Genomic DNA, 14,721 nt, shown 5'->3' with positions numbered 1-14,721 from the left:
CACACCTCTCCAGGCCTTCCCCGGGGCACTTTATGTAGATGTGTGCAGCCCCAGGCTATACATCACCCTGATTAAAAGATTACAAGATTATTCGGTCAATGAGGACACAGCGCTCCGCTCCTGGGTTTTAGTATAAGAACAGAGTGAATTCTGGGAGTTGTAGTCCTGGTGCACTTCAGTTGACCAAGTGAAACTAAAGCACTCGAAAACATTGGTTATTAAAAGACCTCAGAGGACTGAAGCAACGTGGAAAAAGAGACAACTTTGCATGTAATTGAAGCTGGGAGCTTATCGGTGAAATTGATGAAAAAATATATATATTTCTCACTTGAGAGACCGCCAAGAGGAATTCTGTACATGCAAAAAGATATATACTCTCCCTGTGACAGTGATCTCCCGGGCAAGTGCAAGTGACAATTAACATGTAGTTGTAAATGTCTTTTATTGCAAAACATTACATAAATAAACGCACGCATATAAGATAGTTTGAATGAGTGGTTATTAAAGTGACCTTTTTCGTAACTACCACTGTCAGCATGCGGCCTGATCTAAGCATCCCGGAATATGCTAATGTGTTACTGACACGATTTCACCTCCCAAGCAGTTCACTTCCCATGCCGGAATTTAGGGCACTTGGTGGCCAAATCTAGAGCCCGACTGTGCCAATAAATTTCTGTCACACTAGAACAGCCCACGCTTCCCATTGGCTGACAGAGATGTGCCTAGCAACAAATCAGCCTTTCATTCCAACATCTGACCTACTGGACAGCCCCTCCAACCCTAAAAAAAAAAAAAAGAAATGGACAGAATTAACCTCGCCCGATGTCAAAATTGATCCCGGGAAGGAAATGCTGCAAAGCCCTCTGCCCTCGTGGAAGTATCGAAATTGATGAAAAAATATATATATTTCTCCGTTGAGAGACCGCCAAGAGGAATTCTGTACATGCAAAAAGATATATACTCTCCCTGTGACAGTGATCTCCCGGGCAAGTGCAAGAAAACTTCTTCAGTTACAGAAACCACATTCGGCGTAAGATCCAGGGAGCTATTTCTAGGTCCGCGGACGGCTTCACGGGCACACGGACAGCGGGAGGGGGGCAGGTTAACTGGCACACGGACAGCGGGAGGGGGGGCGGGAACGGGATAAGAAAAACAAGCATTTACAAGTACATGTAGGAAAATTACAAAATTTACCTCCAGGAGTCGGCTCGGAGTAGGGAGCGGGTCGGGTCTGAGTCCTCACTGGGAGAGTCGTCCGGCTGGTGTGAGGAAGGATGCCGAAGAAAGAAAGAAAAATAAACACGCCCACCGCCGCCTGACTTAGGCAAAAGGGAAAAATTCTACGGAACGCCCACGAATCGCCTCGCAGAATGACGGACGCCTCTCTCTTCCAATGGCTAGCCTCCATTTATGGAGCTAGCCAATGGAAGACAGAGGCGGAACTAAGGCCACACTGTTCTAACATTAGATTTCGCCTGCCCCGAAAAGCTGCGCAGTGCGCAGCTTTCGACGAGGCGAAACCTAAAAAACAATTTCGGACCAGAGTCTACCGGTCTGCTCTCTCACAAAGGAACTCCCCTCAAAAGAAGGCAGCTCACTTAACGGATGTTTGGGCCGATGACCACATGATACGCCTTCAGAGTGCACCAAAAGCAAAGCTAGTTGCACAAAAATGCTACATAAACAGAGTGCAATATGCAGGCATACCCAGACTTTTGATTTATAATGGAAAACAAAGATCTACATGTCCCAGAATGCAAAGCAAAGACCTATTGCCATTAGTGATCTATTCAGACATGGACAACTTGAGAGCTCTGTCATAAGGAAATGATTAACTGAATAAAAAGACACTCAGCCAGGGGCCCTAGCTCACCTGCCTGTCCCTGGTTTTGATCATCCCATGACAGAGACAAGTGGTTTATGTAACAGGACATTACTTCACGTTATAGCCTTTAACAGAGTTTTGAGTCTGATGTTTTGGCATACATAAAGCGTGTCTCCCATCGCCTTTCCTTCAAATGTTTCTATTGCATTCTTGTCATTCTACTTTTGTTTTTACCATTGTAAAAACAGGACTACAAATCCAGAATGGAATGAAAAAACTAGGAATCCAAGAATAACCCACATTTGTCAAGGATTACGGTGACAGCTCTCTTCGTTCTAACCAGGCTATTATTTATACTCTCAGTATAGTCTTTCTGAGTCCGTGGAAGTTGACAATATGTAACCCTACTCGAACGACTGACGGGTTCCTGTTTTTGGTTTCGGAAATCTGTTCACCCTAAGCACTGTTGCTGTGAAATGGACGGAAGTATTCACCCTCACGAACCAGGTATGTTTTCATAGCTTGGAATTTACCTTAGATCTTCTGGATACAGGTCTTCAAATCAGAATGTCTTTGCCTCTATCTTGATTTCGATTCAGAACTACATCATACAGTGTAAAATGGGACAGCCAATCGGAAAGCTAGTTTTTGTTTACTGACAGCAAAAAGGACCAATCTACAGGCTTGGCAGCCACGCAGCCTCGGTGAAAGCTGCAATTGGTTAGAAAAAGAAAGCTGTGTCCAGGAAGTGCAACACCGTCGCCTAGTAATTACCCTTAGTTGACCCGGCAGCTGCCAATTCTTCCCTGTGTAATTTTCACGCGCAGTCTCAGAAAGTAACACTGAGTTGAATTTGCGTGCGGAAGGTCCATCGCTTCCGGGTTGCCGTGGGCTGTCATTTCAAAAAGCTGCTGGGGTGGCTGAATTTTGCAGCTTCAGTTTTCAGGAAGAGACAAGTCTCGTCGCCGCGTTACTGGTGTTTGCGAAGGGAGTGATCTGACAGTCCAGCCCACGGGAGATCCAGCTTTCTTCGGTACAGTTCGGCGCGGGCAGTTACCTCTACCAAATATATATTTGTGGCAACAGGGTGAGTGAGGTCAGCGGGAACTGCTTATGTTATGAGGGAGTGGACGCGCACATAAGGGCAGATTCACAATAACTGGCGCATCCCTGCATATCAGTAGGGATGCGCCAGTTATTGTGTGTCTGGGCTCCGCCACCATGTATGCGCCGCATTCAAAATGCGGCGCACCAGGGGGGAAAAAACGGACAGATGCCTGACTCATCTGTGCCAAGGCGGCGCATTGCTGGAGTTGCGTTGCAAGTGTGACACAGCTCCAGCAAGGCTCCGGGGTGCCCTATATGTACAATGCTACGTCAATCCTTACGCCTGCTTCAAGCAGGCGCAGGATTTTGACGCAGTATGGGCTTAAAAGTGACACTCAGCCACGTTTAAGAGATGTTCTTGCGCCGGAACGCCCCCCCCCCCTGTGCCTGAACGCCTACTTCTTGCGCAGGGCTTTACAACGTGACGCATCTCCCAGATGCGTCCCGTTGTAAATACCCCGCAACATGGCGCCTCTATTGCGCCACCGCTGCGTCACAAAAGTGACTCAACAGCGCGTAAAAGAGGCGCAATGGGCTTGTAAATCTGCCCCGTAGTGTGGAAGAAGCAATCACCAGACTGGTTTGAACATACCTATAGTGTGTCTGTAAGGTAAGAGGAGCCCCGTGCAAACCGAGGCATTTGTTTCTATATCCACACCATATACGTTAGAGTCCGATCCAGGAAGTGTTTGGTAAAATCTGGGAGTTGTTTTGATTTGGGTGGGCGTGTGTATGGTGCCCCTACGTGGAGCAAGGGTTTGGCCTGCTGATAAGTCATGTGATTAAGCTGCTTGGATCATAGAGAGTGCGAAAGCATGCTATGTACAGCCAAGTGCTGTCCTGTTAACAGAACACTGAATTAAAAAACATTTCTAGTTTGTGCCATGTTGTAGTCCTTTGCTTCTGATTGTTCGGGCCTGGCCACTAATGTTAGTTAGCGTGCCCTGTTTCTACTTCCATGTGCTGGTAGATGTGTTGCATATTACGATGCCTGTTCCGTTCCCTGTTAGTGTTATTAACTTATCTTGGACGATTTCTATTTGGCAAGTCACTCACCTCCATTATCTTAATTTGTATCTATACCTGTACGGTTATTATTTTTTTAGCTTGTGGTTCTCTCCAATTTAACATATTCTATGGTCATTGGTGGTGATAGAGCGCGCAGGCCACCCGACTATAATCTTACCAATACTCACCTGGGCCCATAATTCAAATACACATTTATTCAATCAGGTAACACACACTCTACTACCAGTTTATTTTATTCCACTAATTCCTATCCCATTGACTTACCAATCCTTGTCACTGGTACCTATGACCACAATGGATCAGGGAGTTATGTAAAGAAAGGCAATCAAAAATACCATAACATTTGCACTCGTATAATAACCACAGACTCAGGGTAGGTTCAAACTCTTTATCTAATCATCATCATCATCAAAAGTCATGAGCCATCGATTAAAAGCAATTAAGCTATCAATAACCAAGATCCGAAATGGTGTATAACTATGCAAGAGATAGATTATGCCAACCATTTAGTAAGTTTGAAATAAAGGGAAGGTAAAACAAGGAACATACTATTTCGAGAAACAGGCTTACGCAACTTGACTAAAGGAGGGTAAAGAAATGGAACATACTAGATCAACAATTTTTGTAATTATTAGTGGTTTGATAAAGGGAACACAGTATGCAATATCGAAACTCAATTTTAGCACATAACTATAGGGAAGGTAAAAATTGGAACATGCTATGAATTCAGATAATCAAGCTTAACTCCTTAAAGGGAGGGTGAGGAAAAAGAACAATTATGCAATCATCAAAAAACGTTATAACATTCAGCTAAAAGGTGGGTAAGAAAGTAGAACACGCTAATAGACATTGATTTTCTCATTTAAAAGGAAAGGGTAAGGAAAAGGAACATATTTCAATCAAAGCTTTGCAAATTCAGGGAAGGTAAAGAATAGGACGCAAATTATATTGACAATTACCCACACAGATTTTATATTTACCTAGAATGGTGTGAAGACCAACCCTGGCCACGGGTCAGTTTGAAAAAGACAGAAGAACCCCAAAAGACTTCAGTGCCAGTAGGCGAGCAGGTGCAGATAAGGAAAATCAGGACAGGATAACTCCAGAATTTTGATCAGGACCGGACCACCAAAGATTAAGACCAGCACCCGCAGTTTCGGTTGCAACGCCTGCGCTACTCCCTCTCTGCAAGGAATCCGCCAAAACCCCGATTGGGTTACAGCATTCACCAACAAAGTGCTTCGCAAGCACTTCAACTTCTTAGAACCCCGATTGGGTTCTCGGACCTCCCGACAGAGTGCTCCGCAGCCCTCTGCTCTTGGTCACCTATTGAGTGCGTTGGGTCAGTGACAGGTCAGCTATTCAGACAAGTCGAACAAATTCTCTAGCTAATCCTAGGCTAGTTATACTGTTTTCCAGGTTAGTGTACCACCCCCCAATGTTGCAAGTGTAAGGATCCCCAATTTCGATTGAACAAAGGAAGAGGACAGGTCATCACACCAGTGTGGCTCAATGATTAGAGCGGCAGACCCTGATGCAGAGGTCTAGCCTGGGACCAGGGTTCAATTCCCCGCCTTGGCGGGTCTTGGGCTCAAAATTCCACGGACCTGATGACTCTCGCCTCGGTGCCTATTCCAATCATGGAGTCCCACTCTGCAACTCTGGGCAATAGCTTCCTTAATCTCCACAACGGCCCCCACAACGCTAAGGATGCCTGGCCTCCACCTTGGGGGTGCCCAGGAGTGGACGCCTCACAGGGAAAGCCAGGATGGGTTCCACAGCGGTATTCGTACAAGCGCCTTGAGACCCTTGCGGGTGAGTAGTGCGCTATACAAGTATCAATTTACAAGACATTACATTACATTAAAATTTACATTACACCACCTAAAATGTAGACTTTCACCGTCTCCTTATTTAAATTTATGTCCACGCCCATCAAATTTAGGTCCTCATGCCGATTCCTTACACCCAACAATGGATGTTCTATTGTCGATTACAATGTATATGATTTAGAGTTCATTCGGTGACTTTCTCAGGAGCATCTTCTAGTCTGTCAGCTCCTTGGCAATAGTCCAAAGGTCACTTGTTCTTGAGACTTGCGGTTCTCGGGCAGTTGCAGTTTCAACAAAGATGGAGTACAGCGTTACGAGACAGGCCCGTTTTCAAAGTGTAACATGAAATGGAAAAGAAACCGTTTTAGAACACAGAATAAATCATTACACTGTATACCATGAATTTCTACACTATACCCATTACTTAATAATAAAATATAGCATTAGATTTAGGCAGAACGAACAGCTTAGCAAAAGCAGCAGTGCAAGCCTCTCGCATGTGAGAACACAGAGCAGCCATATTAACACTAGTGCGCATATGCAACTGACTTCCCTCCAGAACTGCGAGTACGTCATGTCACGTGGGTATGACGGACGCATGTGCAGTAGAAATTCCCGCGTAGCAGCCATTTTATTTGCAAGCGTATTAGAATTAGAAAACACATAAGCAAGCTTCACTCGGATACCCAATATCAATAGAAAAAAGGGTAAATTAGTAAGACAAACATGTTGATTACATATTAGGGTTATTCGAGGTTCATGAATTCAAGCATGTCGCCTTTCATGCGAATCCTTGCTCCATCAATCCCCTCTTTGATGATATTTTATATCATCACCAATTAATGAAACAGATCCCAACTTCTCACATTTTACCCATTTCAATCTCTTCAAACTTTCTATTCTGCTTTTTCTCATTATTATTAGGATGAAAATGTTTCCTCTTTTTATAGATCTGGCTATTCAACTCTTCTAATTCAAGTTCTTCAATATTTCTTTTTACTCCTCGCTTATTAATGGCATATTTCTTTCTATGTTTTCGACATTGAGGTAATAGAAATTTTCAGGTAGCTAATGTGTCCCCCACTCGCACCCCATCCATGCACCCATGTTCCTTGTATGTCATGTAACTTCCTTCCCGTACATGCTAGAAAGACGCATATGCATTTGCGTCAAATGTTAACATGTCAGTTATATAATTCTCCAAGAAAATCACGTTAATTAGGCTTCTAGGCCTATGGTGCCAACGTCTTTACATGGTACACTTTTGAATCTCGCACACGTTTTCTCCATGTTTCCTGGCTCAGTCGAGCTAGGCCCTTAATTGAGGCTTCATAGTCTCTTCTGTCTCTGAAAGCTGCATTTTAGGTATGCATCCCTGACCTCTGCCTTACTTCCTGCCCAGCGAAGCGGTGCCCGGCTCAGCCTGGCCTTCCTGCCAAAGACAGTATTTTGCCTACAGTTATCTGCTCAGCCTCCTCAAACACATTCCAGTCTAGTGAAATAGGTAAACATATTCCCGGCTGCAGAGCAAAGGGCCCGGCCTTCCTGTCCTCCTTGCAAGTGATTTACAGTACCCGTTACCATGGTAGGCCCATGGCCCCGTGTATTTCACCAAGACACGTATGCACGCACTAGCATCCAGTATTGAACGGCCTCTGCTCGAGAGACCTTTTACTTCAGATACTACATCCTCCAAACATGAGATACCAGATATGCTATAGGTACAGGTTGTTCTGACATCCCAGACACCAGTCTCCTCTACTAGTGCTAAAGTCAAAGCCCCCAGTTCTCCCCAGTTACACGTCATGCTCAGTTGCGCGCGCATCTAGGCCAAGAGTTCCTGCTGACCCTGCAGGAATTCGCTATGTATCCACCCACTTATGACACTTCTTGTGACGTTTCTCTGACATGTCAGGTACACGCCTATGTGTACGCCTTCTTACACGCCTCCTGTTACGCACATGTGTTCTTATCTTTTACTTTTCACTAGTTACGCCTACTGTATTCATTTCAACTGTACAGTTTTACTATATATAATGTGTGATGTTAATAAAACATTGAATGTCCCTTCCTGAACCTTAGTGGTGATGGAACATGATGTCCTGTTCCTTGAGGAGCATAATTAAAGCCCGTATGACTCAGATACCACGGACTCTGCCTCTCATTTGATTGAGCTATCCTTATTGATATTTAATGCATGGAAAAATAGTTCGGTAATTTTATTTACCACATAATCTGGCGCCCGAATAGGAACCCCCCCCTTCCCCACTCGCCGGCGATGTTACGCAGGCCTTGACCCCTTCTACAGCCGTGACGGATCCTGCGCGCACCTGCGGGTTTTCCTGCTATCTCTCTCAGGCCCACGGAGGAGACGGTGACTGCGGTCCGGCATCCAGACGAGGCGGTGAGGAATGCGGAGGATCCCGACCCGAGCCCCAAGCCGAGAGAGCAAGGTCCGAGGTATCCGGAGGCCCACCTGTTCCGAAGCGCATGCGTAGGAGAAATCGTAGCAGTCCAGTCCAGTCCAGTTTCCGAGGCCTTCAGTTTCTGCTTCCCGGTGAGTACCGTTGTTGGGAACGCATCTAGACGGGTTCATTAATTTATGCCCGGTCAAGACAGGTCTGGGTACACAGACCTGGTCCAGACGTGTTCACTTAGGTGAACGCGGTATGACGTGTCTCTTTATGGGACCGGTATTGTCTGTACTGTTTTAGCAGTGCATCTAGTAATCCAGTATTCCAGTATTGTTTCTCGAGATTTCCAGAATATATGTTTTCTATGTACCAGGTATCAGTCTGAAATGTTTCAATGTATTTAATGTCGTGGTATGAATGATTGTTTGCTATTCATTACTGTGTTTACTGTGCTCACGTTCAAGTCAGTCCAAATATGCCACTGTTCTCGAAATTACGTCAGATAGGAACTAGGAAAGGGATACTCGAAGAAGCAGTTCCGGTCCCGCCTAGGGACACTCCTGGACATTTTATGTACCACAAGCACGGCTTAGATGCCATACTGTACTTAGACTTGTGGGTCGATTATACTAGGGATCTGGAAGAGAAGTATAGATGGCCTGTCTCAGGGACATGGGATGCTGAATGCATCATGAGAGTAGAAGAAGCATTATGGAAGAAGAAAGCCAGACAATCCCAGAAAGATGCCATAGAATTATGGCGTAAAGAAGCGCATAGAAGAACAGAAAAAGAAATCAGAAAAGCAGAGAAAAGTAGAGAAGAATCTGAAAAAGCTAAAGAAAAAGAGTTACTAGAAGAAGGTGAACGAGTTAGAATAGAACAAGACCGACAAAGAAATGCCCTTATTACAGGCATGTATCCTGTTCTTGCCGAGGGCCTGCCCAGGGCGACCCCGGAAGTACCCTGTAACTTGCCACCACCATTGGTCCCGACTAAAATCCGTCATAAACAGACCACAGCAGATATTTTCCTTTCTTCCTATTTAGATGATGTAGTTCCAGCATATACCAATGTTCGTGTACCACCTGCTAATAATGTACAGCAACCTATTCAGCCTGTTCAGGACACGTTACCTCCACTCCCTCAAGACTCGACAACCCCCACCTGTTGTCACTTCCCATCCTGTCACTACTACTGCTACTGTTCCTCCTGCTGTCGGTCCTACCAATCCTTTTGCTACACTGACCACCCAGAGTCTGCCTACATTACCTGCACCTACTTTTCAAGCTATGACACCAGTAGTATCAACACATCGAGTTGATGGTTATGCTTCCGCTGTAGGAGGCCGTCCTGTCACCCCGCCTCAAGTAAAACGAATGACGCTTAGAGAAGTAGCATTACAACGTACACCCAGAGCTGCGACTTTCGCATCCCTTAGACAGTACATTACAGATTGTAGATATGATCCAGTACCAGGTGTAGAAGATATGATGATATTTTCATTACGTTTACGACGTGTTACAAACTATTTGGTTCTTTTACCAGAAATGAATGACCATTTAGACAACATATATCATTTTATTAGAACAGGGGAAAAACCAGAATGTATTCACGAGGCCATGGCACATCACAAGGTTGAGACACAAAAAATGATCTTACAGTTTTTGATAAATTGTTTGATAAGGGAACGAGATCGGCCAGGTACAAGCAAGGAAGAGATGAACGCCCTGATAAATTGGAGTAACAATATAGCTGATGGTAGACATGATAAACAAAGTTGTATAGAAGCCATGTACAGAAAGATTCGTAAAGAAATTCTAGACATACACGAAAGGGACAAAGCAGCGAGAGAAGATGAGAAAGCAGATAGTGACGTCACTGAGGACGATGATATAGACACAGGAACACAAGACGGAACACGAGGCAGAATAGCGTACGTAGGTAGAGCAAGACCTTTTGACTGACCCATACGCCTAGAAAACAAGAAACGTTTCCTTTCTCCCATACCAGAACAATGTTCTCTTGAACATGTATTCCAAGCCACCGATAAAATACTGAAAGAAAGAATAGGTTACAGTGAACTTAGTACCATGCATGACCAGGAACTAGCACGGTCAGCAGTACAATGGGCTGGAAATACTAGTATATATAAAGATGATTCAGTAGCACAGACATTTTTGAATCTTTCCCCAGACGAACAGCGACTAGCTGGTATGTACATGATCCAGCATCTCATTACTCTATATGACAGCCAACATTCTGATCCAGGTCCCCTATATAATATACTGGAAGAATTACTCCTAAAACGATGGAGAGGCCTAGGTACCGATTTAATTAATACCATTCTAGAACAACGCCACAAATACAGAACTTTCCTGATTCCACATTTCGTTCCTGTTCCACCCCCAGTAAGACAACCATTTTACATAGACAGACAGAATCCCTTACGAGAAGTTCATCCCGTCCAGACCCCAGGGGGTGAGCTTCATCGAGTATTTGTATACACACCCTTGACTAAAATGGAATTATTGGAAATGAAGAAATTAGTGCCCTGTCATGATAAAGATCCAGCAGGAATTCACCGTGAATTAAAAGACATGCTACTCATGGGAGATTATACGTATTCCGACATTCTTAAAATGTTAAAGGTATTGTTGCCTGCTGGCATTTACGAAAAACTTAAAGAAAAAGAATGGGAGGTGGGAGATAAAAAGATTACTTGGACTGAATTAGAAGACGAAGAAAATAGGCGAGTCCCAGGTACAGGTCTTGGGGACAAAGCCAAAGCATTACCAGGATTATTAGTACAAGTCTTGCCTAGGTTATTGACAGTTAAAAAGGAAGACTGGGATGCAATCTCAGCCTGCAAACAGAAACAAGACGAAGACACTAGTGATTTTTATTCCAGATTTGAGAAATGTTTTATTATTAATAGCGGCCTGAAAACAAGTAGTGAATCTTATCCACATCTTTTTGTGACCAAATTGGTCGAGAATTCCTTACCACAGGTTAAAAACAGAGTACTGAAAGTCGAAAGTACATGGCAAGCTAATACTCCTTCCCAAATGAAATGAAATGAAATGAAATTGAATTTATAAAGCGCATGGCTGCCCGTAAGCGTCCCAGCGCTACCATGCGAAATTAAGAGGCTCTAAGGAGGGGCAGGGGCAGGGGATGTTACAGTACCACCAGAACCGAATTAGAGAGGAACACGAACATGAACAGAGACGTATGAAAGATACGAAAATGAAAGTACTAGTTGCCCAGTCCGTCCCAGCAGATGGTCAGAAGAGGGGTACGACACAGACTAGTAACCCTGCAGCTCCTGTTAAAGGGAATTGCAACTACTGTAAACAGCCAGGTCACTATATAAACGAATGTCTGGTTCTGAAACACAATATTGCTACAGGCAGGACGAAAGAAAGACCGCGTCCACCTAGACCAGAACACGTTCCACAGAATATTCCACAAAACACGCAATCTCCACAGAATACACAACAGACAGTAGCTGTACCCCAGCCCCAACCCATTGCTGCCACGCAACATGTTACACAGCAAATGTACCAGTATGCTCAGTCAGATTATCCCGATTATCAACAGTATTCATGAAACAGCCTAGAGAGGGAGGTTGGCTTGCCCCTTATCGAGGTTCCTGTAGATCAAGAGGGTCCCTATGTACATAGTCAGGTATTAGGGAAAGACAGAAAATTTTTGATTGACACAGGGGCGAGCAGAACTACCATCAGTCACGACGAGGTTCCAGGGGCACCCCTCTCAGGCTCACAGAATGTTTCCCTTGGATTTTCAGGAAAACCTATTGTTAACGAAGTGTCAAAGCCAGTTCCCCTTGCAGTTGGTCCATTGTCTCGTACTACAGACTTGTTACTTACGAAATCATGTCCTGAAAACTTGCTTGGTATTAAAACATTGAAAGCATTAGGAGCAGTGATATGTTGTTCTCCGGAAGGAGTGAGATTGCTTTTACGTGACTTCAAAGGTCATTATGTGTTGAGAGATTTTGATCCAAGATTGCAGAATGTACCACAGCATTTATGGGCGCAAGGTCCAACTGATGTAGGTTGTATGCACATTACACCCTATCGTGTCACTCTCAAACAAGGTGTTGTACTGCCCCGAATCCGACAATACAGATTGCCACCTGAGGCTGTAACAGCCTTACTGAAAATTATTGACGAGCTCATTGCTCAAGGAGTAGTTGTAGAAACTGACTCTAATGTATGTAATTCTCCAATCATTCCGATTCTTAAACGTACTGACCCAAATGCACCTCCAGTCTACCGATTGGTGATCGACCTTCGCGAACTTAATAAATGCATCATACCCCAGTACCCAGTGGTCCCAGATATTTCTTCCCTATTGACTGCCATTGATTCCGAAGCTGCGTTCTTTACTGTAATAGATCTCAAGAACGCCTTCTTTAGTGTCCCCATTCATCCTGAAAGCCAGTACCTTTTCGGATTCTGTTTAAATGGCCGAAGCTTCAAATTTACACGTGCACCTCAAGGGTTCACAGAAAGTCCTAGTATTTACAGTCAAGCTCTGAAACAACTACTAGACAGTATTCACATGCCTACTGACACTGCACTGCTGCAATATGTTGATGACTTGTTAATTACAGCACGGACCGAACGTGACTGCGAACGCGCATCACTGACAGTCTTGTATTTTCTGGCCGAAAAGGGGCATAAAGTGTCCCCTTCAAAGCTACAATTCTGTGCCCAGCAAGTGGTGTACCTTGGACACTTGCTGTCCAAGAGGGGTAGACAGTTGACACCAGACCGCATTCAGTTAATTGCACATCTTCCACAGCCCAAGACACAAAAGGAAGTACGGGCCTTTATTGGCCTCACTTCTTACTGCAGACAATGGATTCCTCAATATGCATATCTAGCCAAGCCACTCATACAGTTAACAACACAGGAGGCAGCGACTTCGACTGTCCTCCCTTGGACTCAGGAACATACACAAGCTTTTAATGACTTGAAGAAAGCCCTATGTCAAGCACCACCAACCACACATAGAAATCAGACGTTGCAACATACTCAACCCTGCCACATTATTACCCTCCATCACAACTGATCCAGCACCACATGACTGCGTAGAAGTCATTAATACAGTGACAAAGCCAAGACAAGACTTGACAGACATTGCATTGCCCGACCCAGACCTGACACTTTACGTGGATGGTTCATGTATGAGAACAAGCACAGGAGAGTTAGTAGCCGCATATGCAGTGACCACTGAATCTGAAGTTATAGAAACACATCGTATTGACACATTATCTGCCCAAGCAGCAGAGCTCATCGCTCTGACCCAAGCCTGTATACTAGCCAAGAACAAGAAAGTAAACATATACACAGATTCACAGTACGCATTCGGAGTCGTTCACAACTTCGGTGTTCTCTGGGAAGAAAGAGGATTTCTGACTTCTCACGGAGCCAAGATACAACACGGTCCCCTCATTCAAGCCCTGTTAGAAGCAATACATTTGCCTATAGCCATAGCCATCATGAAGTGCAAAGCACATATTAAAGTCACCGATACTATTTCCCAGGGTAACGACCTGGCAGATCGAACAGCTAAACTCACAGCTCAGACTCAGACAGACATACCAACTGATCCGACAAAGACTGAAGTCACTTCACTGACACATTGTATGACAGTTAAGGATCCCACGCTAGATGTACTCGACATACAGACACATGCAACCACAGATGAAATCAAGAAATGGACTGAACTAGGAGGGGCCCAAACAGATCAGGGATGGATGGAGAAGGGAAGAGCCACATGGTTCCTCCCCGACTCTATGGTTCAAGTTATTATAAATACAGCACATAGTCCAGCACACTTAGGAGAGAAAGCCATGTTAGACAGTTTACAGAATCTATGGTTCAACAAGCATTTACGTGCAGCAGCGAAACAGAAAGTGCGTACCTGCATGATCTGTTGTCAGTTCAATCCAGGCAAAGGTATTCCCGTGGAACAAGGTGGATTTCATCCTCCTGACCATCCTTTTGAAGTCCTCCAGATGGATTATATCCAGATGGACAGATGCCGAGGATTCAAGTATGTCCTCGTAGTCGTATGTGCCCTTTCCCGATGGACAGAAGCATATCCAGTTCCAGATTACACTGCTGTAACTACTGCCAAACAGCTGGTTCGTGAATTTTTCCCGCGATATGGTTTGCCCCGTGTCGTGTACTCTGATAATGGACAGCCATTCTCGTCCGAACTCATGAAACGGGTATCACTCCTGTTAGGTTACCAGTGGAAATTCCACTGCGTACGACACCCCGAAGCCGCTGGTCTCGTTGAGAGACATAATCAAACCCTGAAAACACGGTTAGCAAAGGTCTGTGCAGAAAAAGGTGTAGATTGGATAGTAGCCTTACCAGTTGCCCTCTTTTACATGCGAATGGTAGCCCATTCTAGAACTGGATTGTCCCCGTATGAAATAATTTTTGGACGTCCCCCAAACATGTGGGGTACGCCT

General features: G+C 44.6%; 2 protein-coding genes across 4 annotated transcripts in view; one reads left to right on the top strand and one right to left on the bottom strand.

Moving 5' to 3' along the window:
* NICN1 (nicolin 1, tubulin polyglutamylase complex subunit) overlaps positions 1–2,478 on the bottom strand; it is a 145,607-nt gene extending 143,129 nt beyond the window's left edge. The window contains exon 1 of the mRNA XM_086938785.1: positions 2,359–2,478. The gene's annotated coding sequence lies outside the window, so the exon portion shown is untranslated. The remainder of the gene's footprint in view (positions 1–2,358) is intronic.
* A 132-nt stretch (positions 2,479–2,610) lies between these two features.
* The window catches only part of LOC147692563 (acylamino-acid-releasing enzyme-like), a 526,970-nt gene continuing 514,859 nt past the window's right edge, over positions 2,611–14,721 (top strand). Inside the window, exon 1 of one of the 3 annotated variants that reach the window (XM_086938783.1) lies at positions 2,611–2,858. The gene's annotated coding sequence lies outside the window, so the exon portion shown is untranslated. Of the gene's footprint in view, positions 2,922–14,721 lie in introns of all 3 variants that reach the window. The other 2 variants (XM_086938782.1, XM_086938784.1) reach the window with 2 other exon arrangements.

This window comes from Lissotriton vulgaris, chromosome 9, assembly GCF_964263255.1.
Source record: "Lissotriton vulgaris chromosome 9, aLisVul1.2, whole genome shotgun sequence".
Classification (NCBI taxonomy): domain Eukaryota; kingdom Metazoa; phylum Chordata; class Amphibia; order Caudata; family Salamandridae; genus Lissotriton; species Lissotriton vulgaris.
Note: the sequence above shows the minus strand (reverse complement) of the source record. Positions and strands in the feature narration are given on the sequence as shown.